Source organism: Capricornis sumatraensis, chromosome 17 (genome assembly GCF_032405125.1).
Source record: "Capricornis sumatraensis isolate serow.1 chromosome 17, serow.2, whole genome shotgun sequence".
Lineage (NCBI taxonomy): Eukaryota > Metazoa > Chordata > Mammalia > Artiodactyla > Bovidae > Capricornis > Capricornis sumatraensis.
Window position 1 is genome coordinate 60602825 of NC_091085.1, and position 12270 is coordinate 60615094.

Here is a 12270-nt window from a genome sequence, read left to right on the forward strand (position 1 = left end):
AAAAAATTATTTTATTTTTGGCTGCACTGGATCTTCATTATTGAGCACAAGCTTTCTCTAGTTGCAATGAGTGGGGGGTACTCTTCCTGTGGTATGTGAGATTCTCATTGTGGTGGCTTCTTTTGTTGGGAAGCACAGGTTCTAGAGTGTTTGGGTTCAGTAGTTATGGCACATGGGTTTTGTTGCCCTGCAGCATGTGGGATCTTCCCAGGCCATGGATCAAACTGGTTCCCTGCTTTGGCAGGTGGATTCTTAACCACTGGACCACTAGGGAAGCCCAAGAAGTTATTCTTTAGAACAAAACTATCTCTCTGCCTCTCTATTCTTTGAAAATCAGGGCCAATGCTTTCAGGTGAAACTCAGTGGACAAAAGGTCCAAGAACACTTATGGAAGGGTAACAGAGAGGGGTGAACAATGGGTTTGGAAAGAAACAATGGTTGGTGATGATTCAGCTAACTAGGGTCACATCATCAGGTGGTGACAATTACTTTAAAACACACACACGCACACATGTATCTATTTATTTGACTGTGTGGGCTCAGATGCAGCACTCTGGATCCCTGATCCTCACTGTGGCATGTGGGATCTAGGTCCCTGACTAGGGACCAAACCATGGCCCCTGCATTGGGAGCAGAGAGTCTTAGCCACTGGACCACCAGGGAAGCCCTGGTGACTGTTACATTTAAGGTCTTAGCAATAAACTTATGTGAAGTGGTAGCACTGAGCATGAAAACAATACAGTCACTCACCAACTGAAGAGGAGCCGTATCTGGACCAGAGTGTTAGAGCACAACTTTCCCTCATATGCAAAACCTGTCTCATTCCGTGTGCTCTTTCTGGTTGTGTATTTCTTGGCCTTTCTAAGTTTTAAGAGAAGTTTGGTTTGCTTACTTATAGCAAGCTCTGTACTAAGTGCACTAAATAGGAACGGCCACCAAAAGAAAATAACATGCTAAACAGAGTTAAAAAAACAAACAAACACTTAAAAAAAAAACTCAGTTTCCCATTTCTTTTTCTTTTTTTCACGTGCCACTTGACTTGCAGGATCTTAGTTCCCCAACTGGAGATCAAAGCTGTGCCCCCTGCAAGGGACATGCATGTCTTAACCACTGGACCACTAGGGAATTCCTCCCCATTTCTAATTTCATGTTTTCCAGTTTTGAGATATTGGCATGTAATACTATATTAATTTAAGGTATACAACATTATGATTTGGTCCATATATATATATATATATATATATATTATATATATATAGTGAAATGATTATCACAAAAAGTTTAGTTATCACCTCACATAGTTACTTTTTTTTTTTTCTGGATGAGAACTTTTAAGCCTGACTCTCTTAGCAACTTTCAAATATAGAATGCAGTATTGTTAACTATGGTCACCACGTTATACTTTAGTTACATTCCCAGAACTTATAACTGGAGGTGTGTACCTTTTGACTACTGTCATATGACCAAACTAAGACAATTCAGTAACGCATTCAATGTCCCTAATTCAAGAGAAAGCAATCCATGGGTTGGGGGAGTACAGGACCTCATAAGCTGTGGAGCACCATCTTGAAGAATTTTGAGTGAGAGTGTATTTTATAACAGCTGTTATTAATACAAGCAGCAACATGGAAACAGAACCTGACTGGCTAGAAGGTGAGAATTTCCTTATAAGGCTAGCAGGTCCTGTTTTCAAGGGTAAGCTAAACTAGCTAAAGCTGAGCTAGAGGATTGTAATTGGTGTATGTTAGGTTTTCTTGGTAGGTATTTCCCATAAATACCTGACTGACTCTATGTTTAGATTTGTGATTTGGGCTGGGCCACTGGAGTGGTCTCAATATTGTGAGTACTAATATATGAATTAGCTATGAAAAGAAGAGAAGCGGAAAGCAAAGGAGAAAAGGAAAGATAAAAGCATCTGAATACAGAGTTCCAAAGAATAGCAAGAAGAGATAAGAGAGCCTTCCTCAGCGATCAATGCAAATAGAGGAAAACAACAGAATGGGAAAGACTAGAGATCTCTTCAAGAAAATTAGAGATACCAAGGGGCCATTTCACGCAAAGATGGGCTTGATAGAGGACAGAAATGGTATGGACCTAACAGAAGCAGAAGATATTAAGAAGAGGTGGCAAGAATACACAGAAAAACTGTACAAAAAAGATCTTCAAGACCAAGATAATCACAATGGTGTGATCACTCACCTAGAGCCAGACATCCTGGAATGTGAAGTCAAGTGGGCCTTAGAAAGCATCACTATGAACAAAGCTAGTGGAGGTGATGGAATTCCAGTTGAGCTATTTCAAACCCTGAAAGATGATGCTGTGAAAGTGCTGCACTCAATCTGCCAGCAAATTTGGAAAACTCAGCAGTGGCCACAGGACTGGAAAAGGTCAGTTTTCATTCCAATCCCAAAGAAAGGCAATGCCAAAGAATGCTCAAACTACTGCACAATTGCACTCATCTCACACGCTAGTGAAGTAATGCTCAAAATTCTCCAAGCCAGGCTTCAGCAGTATGTGAACCGTGAACTTCCAGATGTTCAAGCTGGTTTTAGAAAAGGCAGAGGAACCAGAGATCAAATTTCCAACATCTGCTGGATCATGGAAGAAAGCAAGAGAGTTTCAGAAAAACATCTATTTCTGCTTTATTGACTCTGCCAAAGCCTTTGACTGTGTGGATCACGACAAACTGTGGAAAATTCTGAAAGAGATGGGAATATCAGACCACCTGACCTGCCTCTTGAGAAACCTATATGCAGGTCAGGAAGCAACAGTTAGAACTGGACATGGAACGACAGACTGGTTCCAAATAGGAAAAGGAGTATGTCAAGGCTGTATATTGTCACCCTGCTTATTTAACTTAAATGCATAGTACATCATGAGAAACGCTGGGCTGGAAGAACCACAAGCTGGAATCAAGATTGTGGGGAGAAATAGCAATAACCTCAGATATGCAGATGACAATACCCTTATGGCAGAAAGTGAAGAGGAACTAAAAAGCCTGTTGATGAAAGTGAAAGTGGAGAGTGAAAACGTTGGCTTAAAGGTCAACATTCAGAAAACTAAGATCATGGCATCTGGTCCCATCACCTCATGGGAAATAGGGAAACAGTGGAAACAGTGTCAGACCTTATTTTTTGGGGCTCCAAAATCACTGCAGATGATGACTGCAGCCATGAAATTAAAAGACGCTTACTCCTTGGAAGAAAAGTTATGACCAACCTAGATAGCATATTCAAAAGCAGAGACATTACTTTGCCAACAAAGGTCCATCTAGTCAAGGTGATGGTTTTTCCAGTGGTCAAGTATGGATGTGAGAGTTGGACTGGGAAGAAAGCTGAACACCAGAAGAATTGATGCTTTTGAACTGTGGTGTTGGAGAAGACTCTTGAGAGTCCCTTGGACTGCAAGGAAATCCAACCAGTCCATTCTGAAGGAGATCAGCCCTGGGATTTCTTTGGAAGGACTGATGCTAAAGCTGAAAGTCCAGTACTTTGGCCACCTCATGCGAACAGTTGACTCATTGGAAAAGACTTTGATGCTGGGAGGGATTGAGGGCAGGAGGAGAACAGGGTGACAGAGCATGAGATGACTGGATGGCATCATGGACTTGATGGACGTGAGTCTGAGTGAACTCCGGGAGTTGGTGATGGACAGGAAGGCCTGGCATGCTGCCGAGGTCAGCAGGGTCCAGAGATACCCTCAGAATGAATGGCGTCGGCGAATGAAAGAATGACACAGGGAGACCAAGCTTCGGTTAGTGAGGCCTGTAACTTTATTTTCAAAAGGGGCTTTTATACCTTGAGTTGTACATAGAGCAAAGTGAAAGATGCAGAGTCATGTAGAGTCAGCTCAACATTCCATCAGTTTTCAGTTCAGTTCAGTCACTCAGTTGTGTCTGACTCTTTGCGACCCCATGAATCACAGCACACCAGGCCTCCCTGTCCATCACCAACTCCCAGAGTTCACTCAGATTCACATCCATTGAGTCAGTGATGCCATCCAGCCATCTCATCCTCTGTCGTCCCCTTCTCTTCGTGCCCCTAATCCCTCCCAGCATCAGAGTCTTTTCCAATGAGTCAACTGTTCGCATGAGGTGGCCAAAGTACTGGACTTTCAGCTTTAGCATCAGTCCTTCCAAAGAAATCCCAGGGCTGATCTCCTTCAGAATGGACTGGTTGGCTCTCCTTGCAGTCCAAGGGACTCTCAAGAGTCTTCTCCAACACCACAGTTCAAAAGCATCAATTCTTCAGCACTCAGCCTTCTTCCCAGTCCAACTCTCACATCCATACATTACTACTGGAAAAACCATAGCCTTGACTAGACGGACCTTAGTCGGCAAAGTAAAGTCCCTGCTTTTGAATATGCTATCTAGGTTGGTCATAACTTTTCTTCCAAGGAGTAAGCATCTTTTAATTTCATGGCTGCAGTCACCATCTGCAGTGATTTTGGAGCCCCCCAAAATAAAGTCTGACACTGTTTCCACTGTTTCCCCATCTATTTCCCATGAAGTGATGGGACCAGATGCCATGATCTTAGTTTTCTGAATGTTGACCTTTAAGCCAACTTTTTCACTCTCCTCTTTCACTTTCATCAAGAGGCTTTCTTAGTTCCTCTTCACTTTCTCCCATAAGGGTGGTGTCATCTGCATATCTGAAGTTATTGATATTTCTCCCGGCAATCTTGATTCCAGCTTGTGTTTCTTCCAGTCCAGTGTTTCTCATGATGTACTATGCATATAAGTTAAATAAGCAGGGTGACAATATACAGCCTTGACGTACTCCTTTTCCTATTTGGAACCAGTCTGTTGTTCCATGTCCAGTTCTAACTGTTGCTTCCTGACCTGCATATAGGTTTCTCAAGAGGCAGGTCAGGTGGTCTGATATTCCCATCTCTTTCAGAATTTTCCACAGTTTGTCGTGATCCACACAGTCAAAGGCTTTGGCAGAGTCAATAAAGCAGAAATAGATGTTTTTCTGGAACTCTCTTGCTTTCTTCCATGATCCAGCAGATGTTGGAAATTTGATCTCTGGTTCCTCTGCCTTTTCTAAAACCAGCTTGAACATCTGGAAGTTCACAGTTCACGTATTGCTGAAGCCTGGCTTGGAGAATTTTGAGCATTACTTCACTAGCGTGTGAGATGAGTGCGATTGTGCGGTAGTTTGAGCATTCTTTGGCATTGCCTTTCTTTGGGATTGGAATGAAAACTGACCTTTTCCAGTCCTGTGGCCACTGCTGAGTTTTCCAAATTTGTCCTTTATCAATGCCAGGTTTATTCCTGAATACCGTTTCATAAACAAGGGTCTTATGTTTTGTACATTATCTTCTGGCCCGGAGGCCTGTTGACATTTTATGACTCTTTTTTGATAAAGGTTGGTCAACCAGAAAACTTATTTTCCCTTGTTTTTTCTTAAATTCCTTAATCTGCGTCACCCTTAGAATACCTGAACACACTTACATTTTTATAGTCAAAGGTGCAGTGGGTTACAACAAAGAAAGAACTTATTAACTCAAGGTCTAATGTTGCTAATGCCAAGGCTACTGCTTGTTTTTCCTAGATTCTAACTATATGCGCTCCCAGGCACACAATGGATAAGGGATATGGGAACTTGGCAGCAAGCATTGGCTCAACAATGAAACCCTTCATCAGTATTATTTTAATAAAACTTTTTCACCCCTCGAAGGGCTCTACATTTTTAGAATGCTTAGGCTTCCCGTCTCATGGTTGGGATGTTGTGAACAATCATATACATAGCTGCAAGAGTCTGGATAAACCTGCCAAGCAAGCTAGAATGCTAACAGGGGGGTTTGAATTGAAATGCTCCTTTCATGCCCAGGAGACTTATCAACTAGAGCCCTAAATTGATTTTCTCCAGAGAAAGGTGGTCGGGGATAGCCCCCTGTTAATGTCAGAAAAGCTGATGAAAGGCATAATATAGTAGACAGACAGATTTTGGTTTGGGGTAGATGCTTGAGCAGGTCCAGGGAGTCCCTTGAGTCCTTATCTGCCTTGCCTGTCAGGTCTCCTCCGCATGACCTTGTCATGGGTGGGATCTCTCGGGCTGGCTCCCTGCAGCTTGCTGTGATTCATGGGGTCGCAAAGAGTCAGATACAACTGAGAAACTGAACTGAACTGAACTGAATATATGAATTAACTTAATTACCCCCTTACCCATCCCATTTATTTCACAGTTATTTCATGGAATGATATAGTTTGAAAAGAGTCTTACTATGGCCTATAGATTCAGGACTTAAATAATGAGTCCTTCAAGATTTGCTACAGAATTCTTGAGCCATAAAGGACCCTTCAAGGTGACCTTATACATGCTCATTTTAGAATTGAAGAAGCTGTGTCTCAGAGAGTCAAATGTGCTCATTTACTTGCAGGCAAAGCTGGGTGCAGAAGCTAAGTCTCTAGTGTCCAAGTTCATGCTTTTTACTAGCAACTTAGGAAAAATATGGTCCATCTCTCCTCTTAAGTTTGAAGATAATCCAGGACTCAGAATTTGGAGTTGTTTGATAACTTTGGGAATCTAGGTTTGGGGAACAGTTCCCAAATAGATCTTATATTCCAATCTACAATAAAGTCTACATCAAACAAGAAATTTAATGTATATATATTTTTTAACTAAGAGAAAGCATATTTCATTTACTCCAGATGTATCATGAAATAGGTTTAGGATTATAAAAGATGTGGAAGCTATCAGAGGCAAGATCTATGGATGCAAATATATCAACTTTGTATAAAAAGGTGTAAAAAAGACTTTTAAACTAAGATATGTTAATAAAATAATTTTAAAAAGAAGAGAGAGCATAGAGAACTATAAGATGTGAATACTAAGATGTTGTTCAGTTGCTCAGTCATGTCTGACTGTTTGTGACCCCATGGACTGCAGCACAGCAGGCTTCCCTGTCCTTCACCATCTGTTGGAATTTGCTCAAATTTATGTCCATTGAGTCGGTGATGCCATCCAACCATCTCATCTTCTGTCATCCCCTTCTCCTCCTGCCTTTAATCTTTCCCAGCATCAGGGTCTTTTCTAATGAGTCAGCTCTTCGCAACAGGTGGCCAAAGTATTGAAGTTTCAGTTTTAGCATCAGTCATTCCAATGAATATTCAGGGCTGATTTCCTTTAGGATTGACTGGTTTGATCTCCTTGCAGTCCAAGGGACTCTCAAGAATCATCTCCAACACCACAGTTCAAAAGCACCAGTTCTTTGGTACTCAGACTGCTTTATGTTCCAACTGTCACATTCATACATTACTACTGGAAAAACCAAAGCTTTGACTATATGGACCTGTGTTGGCAAAGTAGTGTCTCTGCTTTCCAATATGCTGTCTAGGTTTGACATAGCTTTTCTTCCAAGGAGCAAGCGTCTTTTAATTTCGTGGCTAGAGTCACCATCTGCAGTGATTTTGGAGCCCAAGAAAATAAAGTCTGTCACTGTTTCCATTGTTTCCCCATCTATTTGCCATGAAGTGATGGGACTGGATGCCATGATCTTAGTATTTTAAATGTTCAGTTTTAAACTGGCTTTTTCACTCTCCTCTTTCACTTTCATCAAAAGGCTCGTTAGTTCCTCTTCGCTTTCTGCCATAAGGATGGTGTCATCTGCATATCTGAGGTTGTTGATATTTCTCCTGGCAATCTTGATTCCAGCTTGTGCTTCATCCAGCCTGGCCTTTCTCATGATGTACTCTGCATATAAGTTAAATGAACAAGGTGACATTGTATAGCCTTGACATACTCCTTTCCTAGTTTGGAACCAGTCTGTTCTTCCATGTCTGGTTCTAACTTGCTTCTTGACCTGCATACAGATTTCTCAGGAGGCAGGTAAGGTGGTCTGGTATTCCCATCTCTTTCAGAATTTTCCACAGTTTGTTGTGATCCACACAGTCAAGGCTTTAGCATAGTCAATGAAGCAGATATTTTCCTGGAATTCTCTTGCCTTTTCTATGATTCAATGGATGTTGGCAATTTAAGCACTAACTGCTGCTACTGCTAAGTCACTTCAGTTGTGTCCGACTTTGTGCGACCCCATAGGCAGCAGCCCACCAGGTTCCCCAGTCCCTGAGATAGCTATCAAAATATTATAAGTGGAATTTCCTGTTTCCAGTTCTGCAAGTAAGGAGCTTCTAAGTTGCCACTCTATTATACCTCAGTTCAGTTCAGTCGCTCAATCATGTCTGACTCTTTGCGACCCCTTGGACTGCAGCATGCCAGGCTTCCCAGTCCATCACCAACTCCTGGAGTTTACTCAAACTCATGTCTATCGAGTCGGTGAGGCCATCCAACCATCTCATCCTCTGTTGTCCCCTTCTCCTTCCACTTTCAACCTTTCCCAGCATCAGGGTCTTTTCCAATGAGCCAGTTCTTTACATCAGGTGGCCAAAATATTGGAGCTTCAGTTTTAGCATGAATATTCAGTTCTGATTCCCTTTAGGATTGCTTGGTTGGATCTCCCTGCTGTCCAAGGGACTCTCAAGAGTCTTCTCCAACACCACAGCTCAAAAGCATCAATTCTTTGGTGCTCAGCTTTCTTTATAGTCCAACTCTCACATCCATATATGACTACTGGAAAAACCATAGCTTTAACCAGACAGACCTTTGTTGGCAAAGTCAATGCTAGGTTGGTCATAGCTTTTCTTCTGAGGAGCAAGCATCTTTTAATTTCATGTCTGCAGTCACCATCTGCAGTGATTCTGGAGCCCCCCAAAATAAATTTTCTTACTATTTCTATTGTTTCCCCATGTATTTATCATGAAGTGATGGGACCAGATGCTATGATCTTAGTTTTCTGAATGTTGACAAGCAAAAAGCTGAAGGGACTGAAAAACCAACAACTCTCTGAATCCACATGAGAGGAGAGAGCACAAAGCAAACCACCACCTCCAAGTTTGACAGACAGGAAAATCAGGAGAAATGGCCAGTGGGCACCCGTGCCTGAACTATAATTGATTCTGAGAATTTAAGAGTCCAGGGAATTCCAGTCAGGGGTGTGGGTGGGGGACCCATAATATCATGAGATTTACCTCTAGAAGCAAGACAAGGTTCCCATAGTAAACATCAAAGAAGAATCTCCTCGGGATTCAGGCAGGAAAAGGAACCACTTTGAAATAGCCAGAACACCATTTTTAAAAAGGCTTGCCTGGTTAACTAAACTAGTTAACCAGAGCCTACCCCACTGGTATATCATCAGAGCCTAAGTGACTTGGAGAAGGGAAACAGGCAACTTCAACCCATTCTGGCCATCCTGCAAGAGGGGGGAGAAAAAACTGAGAAACGCTTCTGAAGTTCGAAAGACGTGAAGTTCTCAGTGCAGAGGCACAGGCTCACTAAAAGACTGTGACCTAATCATAGGGCTATAGACGGCTTTCCCTTCCCCACACCTCACCATCACTGTACTACAGGTACTTGGTACATCATGACTGGCTATCAGAAAAAAATTACACGTATCAAGAGGCAAAAAACAATTTGAAGATACAAAGCCAGCAACAGAACCAGGCATGACAGAGATGTTGGAATTATCAGACTGGGGGAATGTAAAACAACTATGGTTCATGTGGTAAAGGCTCTAGAATTCCTTGGTAGTAGTCTAGTGGTTAAGATTCCGCCTTCCAACTCAGGGGACGCCAGTTCAATCTGGGTCAGGGAACTAAGGTTCCACATGCTGGGGTGTGTGGCCAAAATATATATATATATATATAGGCTTTAATGGATAAAGTAGATAGCATGCAAGAACAGATGGACAGTGTAAGCAGAGAGATGGAAATCCTAAGAAAGAACACTCAAAATGCTAAAGAACACTACAATAAAAATAAAGACAGACTTTGATGAGCTTATTAGTAGACTGGACATAGCTGAGGAAAGAGTTAGATAGAGGCTATCGCAACAGAATCTAAAACTGAAAAGCCAAGAAAACAAAGGCTAAAAAACCAGAGTAGATTATACTGGGTTGGCCAAAAATTTTATTCTGGCTTTTCCATTACATCATATGGGAAAAAAAGCCAAACAGACTTTTAGCCAGCCCTGTACAAAGACTGTGGGTCAAGTGCAAGAGGTGTTACATATGCATACTGAGAATGCCAGAAGGAGAAGCAAGAGAGAAAGGAACAGAATAAATATCTGGAACAATAAGGACTTAGAATTTCCCTAAACTAATGTCAGACACCAAAACACAGGTAACAGGAATCTCAGAGGACACCAAGCAGGATAAATGTCTGAAAACTACACCTCTGCATATCATTTTCAAAGCTCAGAAAATCAAGGAAAAAATTCTGAAAGAAGCCAGAGGTGGGTTAAAAAAAAAAACAACCCAACTTACATATAGAAGAACAAGCTTAAGACATATCCAGGTACTTCCCTGGTGGTCCAGCGTCTAAGACTCTGCTCTCCCAATGCAGGGGGCCCAGGTTTGATCCCTGGTGAGGAAACTAGATCCCACACACCAAACTAAGATCCACTATAGCTAAATAAATATTTTCAAAAAAAAAAGACTTGCATACAACTTATCCTCATAAACTATGCAAGCAAGAAGAGAATGGAGTGAAATATTTAAAGTGCTGAGAGAAAAACTCACCAACCTAGAGTTCTGTATCATGGGAAATAATTCTTCAAAAAAAATCTTCTCAGACAAACAAAAATTGAGGGAATTTGTGGCCAGTAGACCTCCTTTGCAAAAAATGTTTAAAAAGAAGTTCTTTAGAGAGAAGGAAAATAATATAGGTTAGAAACTTGGGTCTACATTTAGAAAGGAAGAGCATATTAAAAAAAAAAAAGGAGTAAGTGAAGGCAAAATAAGAACTTACTTTTCTTTATTAATCCAACATACAGTTTGTTCAAAATAATAATAGCAACAATGTATTTGATTATACATGCTTCTTTACATATTGTATATTACATATACACTTATGCATAATTATATGTAAGTGAAATTAATGACATCAATGACACGAGGAAGGAGAAAGGAATTAGGTTACTTTATTATTATTAATAGAAGGTATTCACACTATCTATGAAGTGGTATAGTGTTATGTGAAAGCAGACTTGGATTAGTTGTAAACGTATATTGCGAACCCTAGGGCAGCTGCTAAAAAGAGTAAAAAAAAAAGTATAACTGATATGCTAAGAAAGCAGAGAAAATGAAATAAAGAATGCTTGACTGAAACCACAAAAGGCAGAGAAGGTGTGGAAGACAAGAAATAAAGAACAGAAGCAACAAATTGGAAATAGTAACAAATAGGGTAAATATTAATCCAACCAGATCAGATAATCATTTGGAATGTCAAAGCTCCAAATGCACCCACCAACTCAAAGAGACTATTGGAGTGTGTCAAAGAACACAGCCCAACTGTGTGTTGCCTACAAGAGACTCACCTTAAGTACACACACCAATATAGATTAAAAGTACATGGATGGAGAAAACATACCATGCTAACACTAATCCAAAGAAAGCAGGAGTTCTTTTAATTTCCGACTGAGCAGACTTCAAAGTAAGCAAAGTTATCAGGAAGGAAAAAAGATATTATGTAATGATAAAGGGGCCAATCCTCCTAGAAAATATAACCAGTAATATGCAAGCACCATTGAAATTTTGGACTGAAAACATTGCTGGGAGGCAGGGGACTTTCCTGCTCACTGTAGTATATTTAGCAGCATCCCTGCCCTTTAACAGCCAGGGATGTATCGCCCCCATCCAACCTGTGACAATAAAAAATTGCTATTGAGGAATTTCACTGGCCATCTAGTGGTTCAGACTCCACTCTCCCAGTGCAGGGTGCACAAGTTCGATCCCTGGTTGGGGAACTAAGATCCACATGACATGCAGCATGGCAAAAAAGAAAAAAAAAAAAGTGAAAACATAACATTTCAGACTGGAATGTTTTCCAATACCACCACCCAACTCTTCACTTTTCAGTAGACCCTGACTGGAGGTTCCACAAATTTAACATAATTCCGACACCATCTACCTGGAAATAACATCAGATGCCACAGGTTAAGGGCTGTTCCACTAGGCTGCCTCCACTTCAGATGCCAATTGCAAGTCCACATTGTCACTTGTACTTCTGACCAACTGGTTATAAATTGGGGTTCCTGTGATCCCCTCCTCTGGATAGATAATTTGCTAGAATAGCTCACAAAGTTCAGAGACACATTTATTTATATTTACCAGTTTATTATAAAGGGTATTGTAAAGATACAGATGTACAGCTAGATGGTGGGGTACCGAGAGAAAGTTCTAGAAGAGTCCTGAGCACAGGAGCTTCTGTCC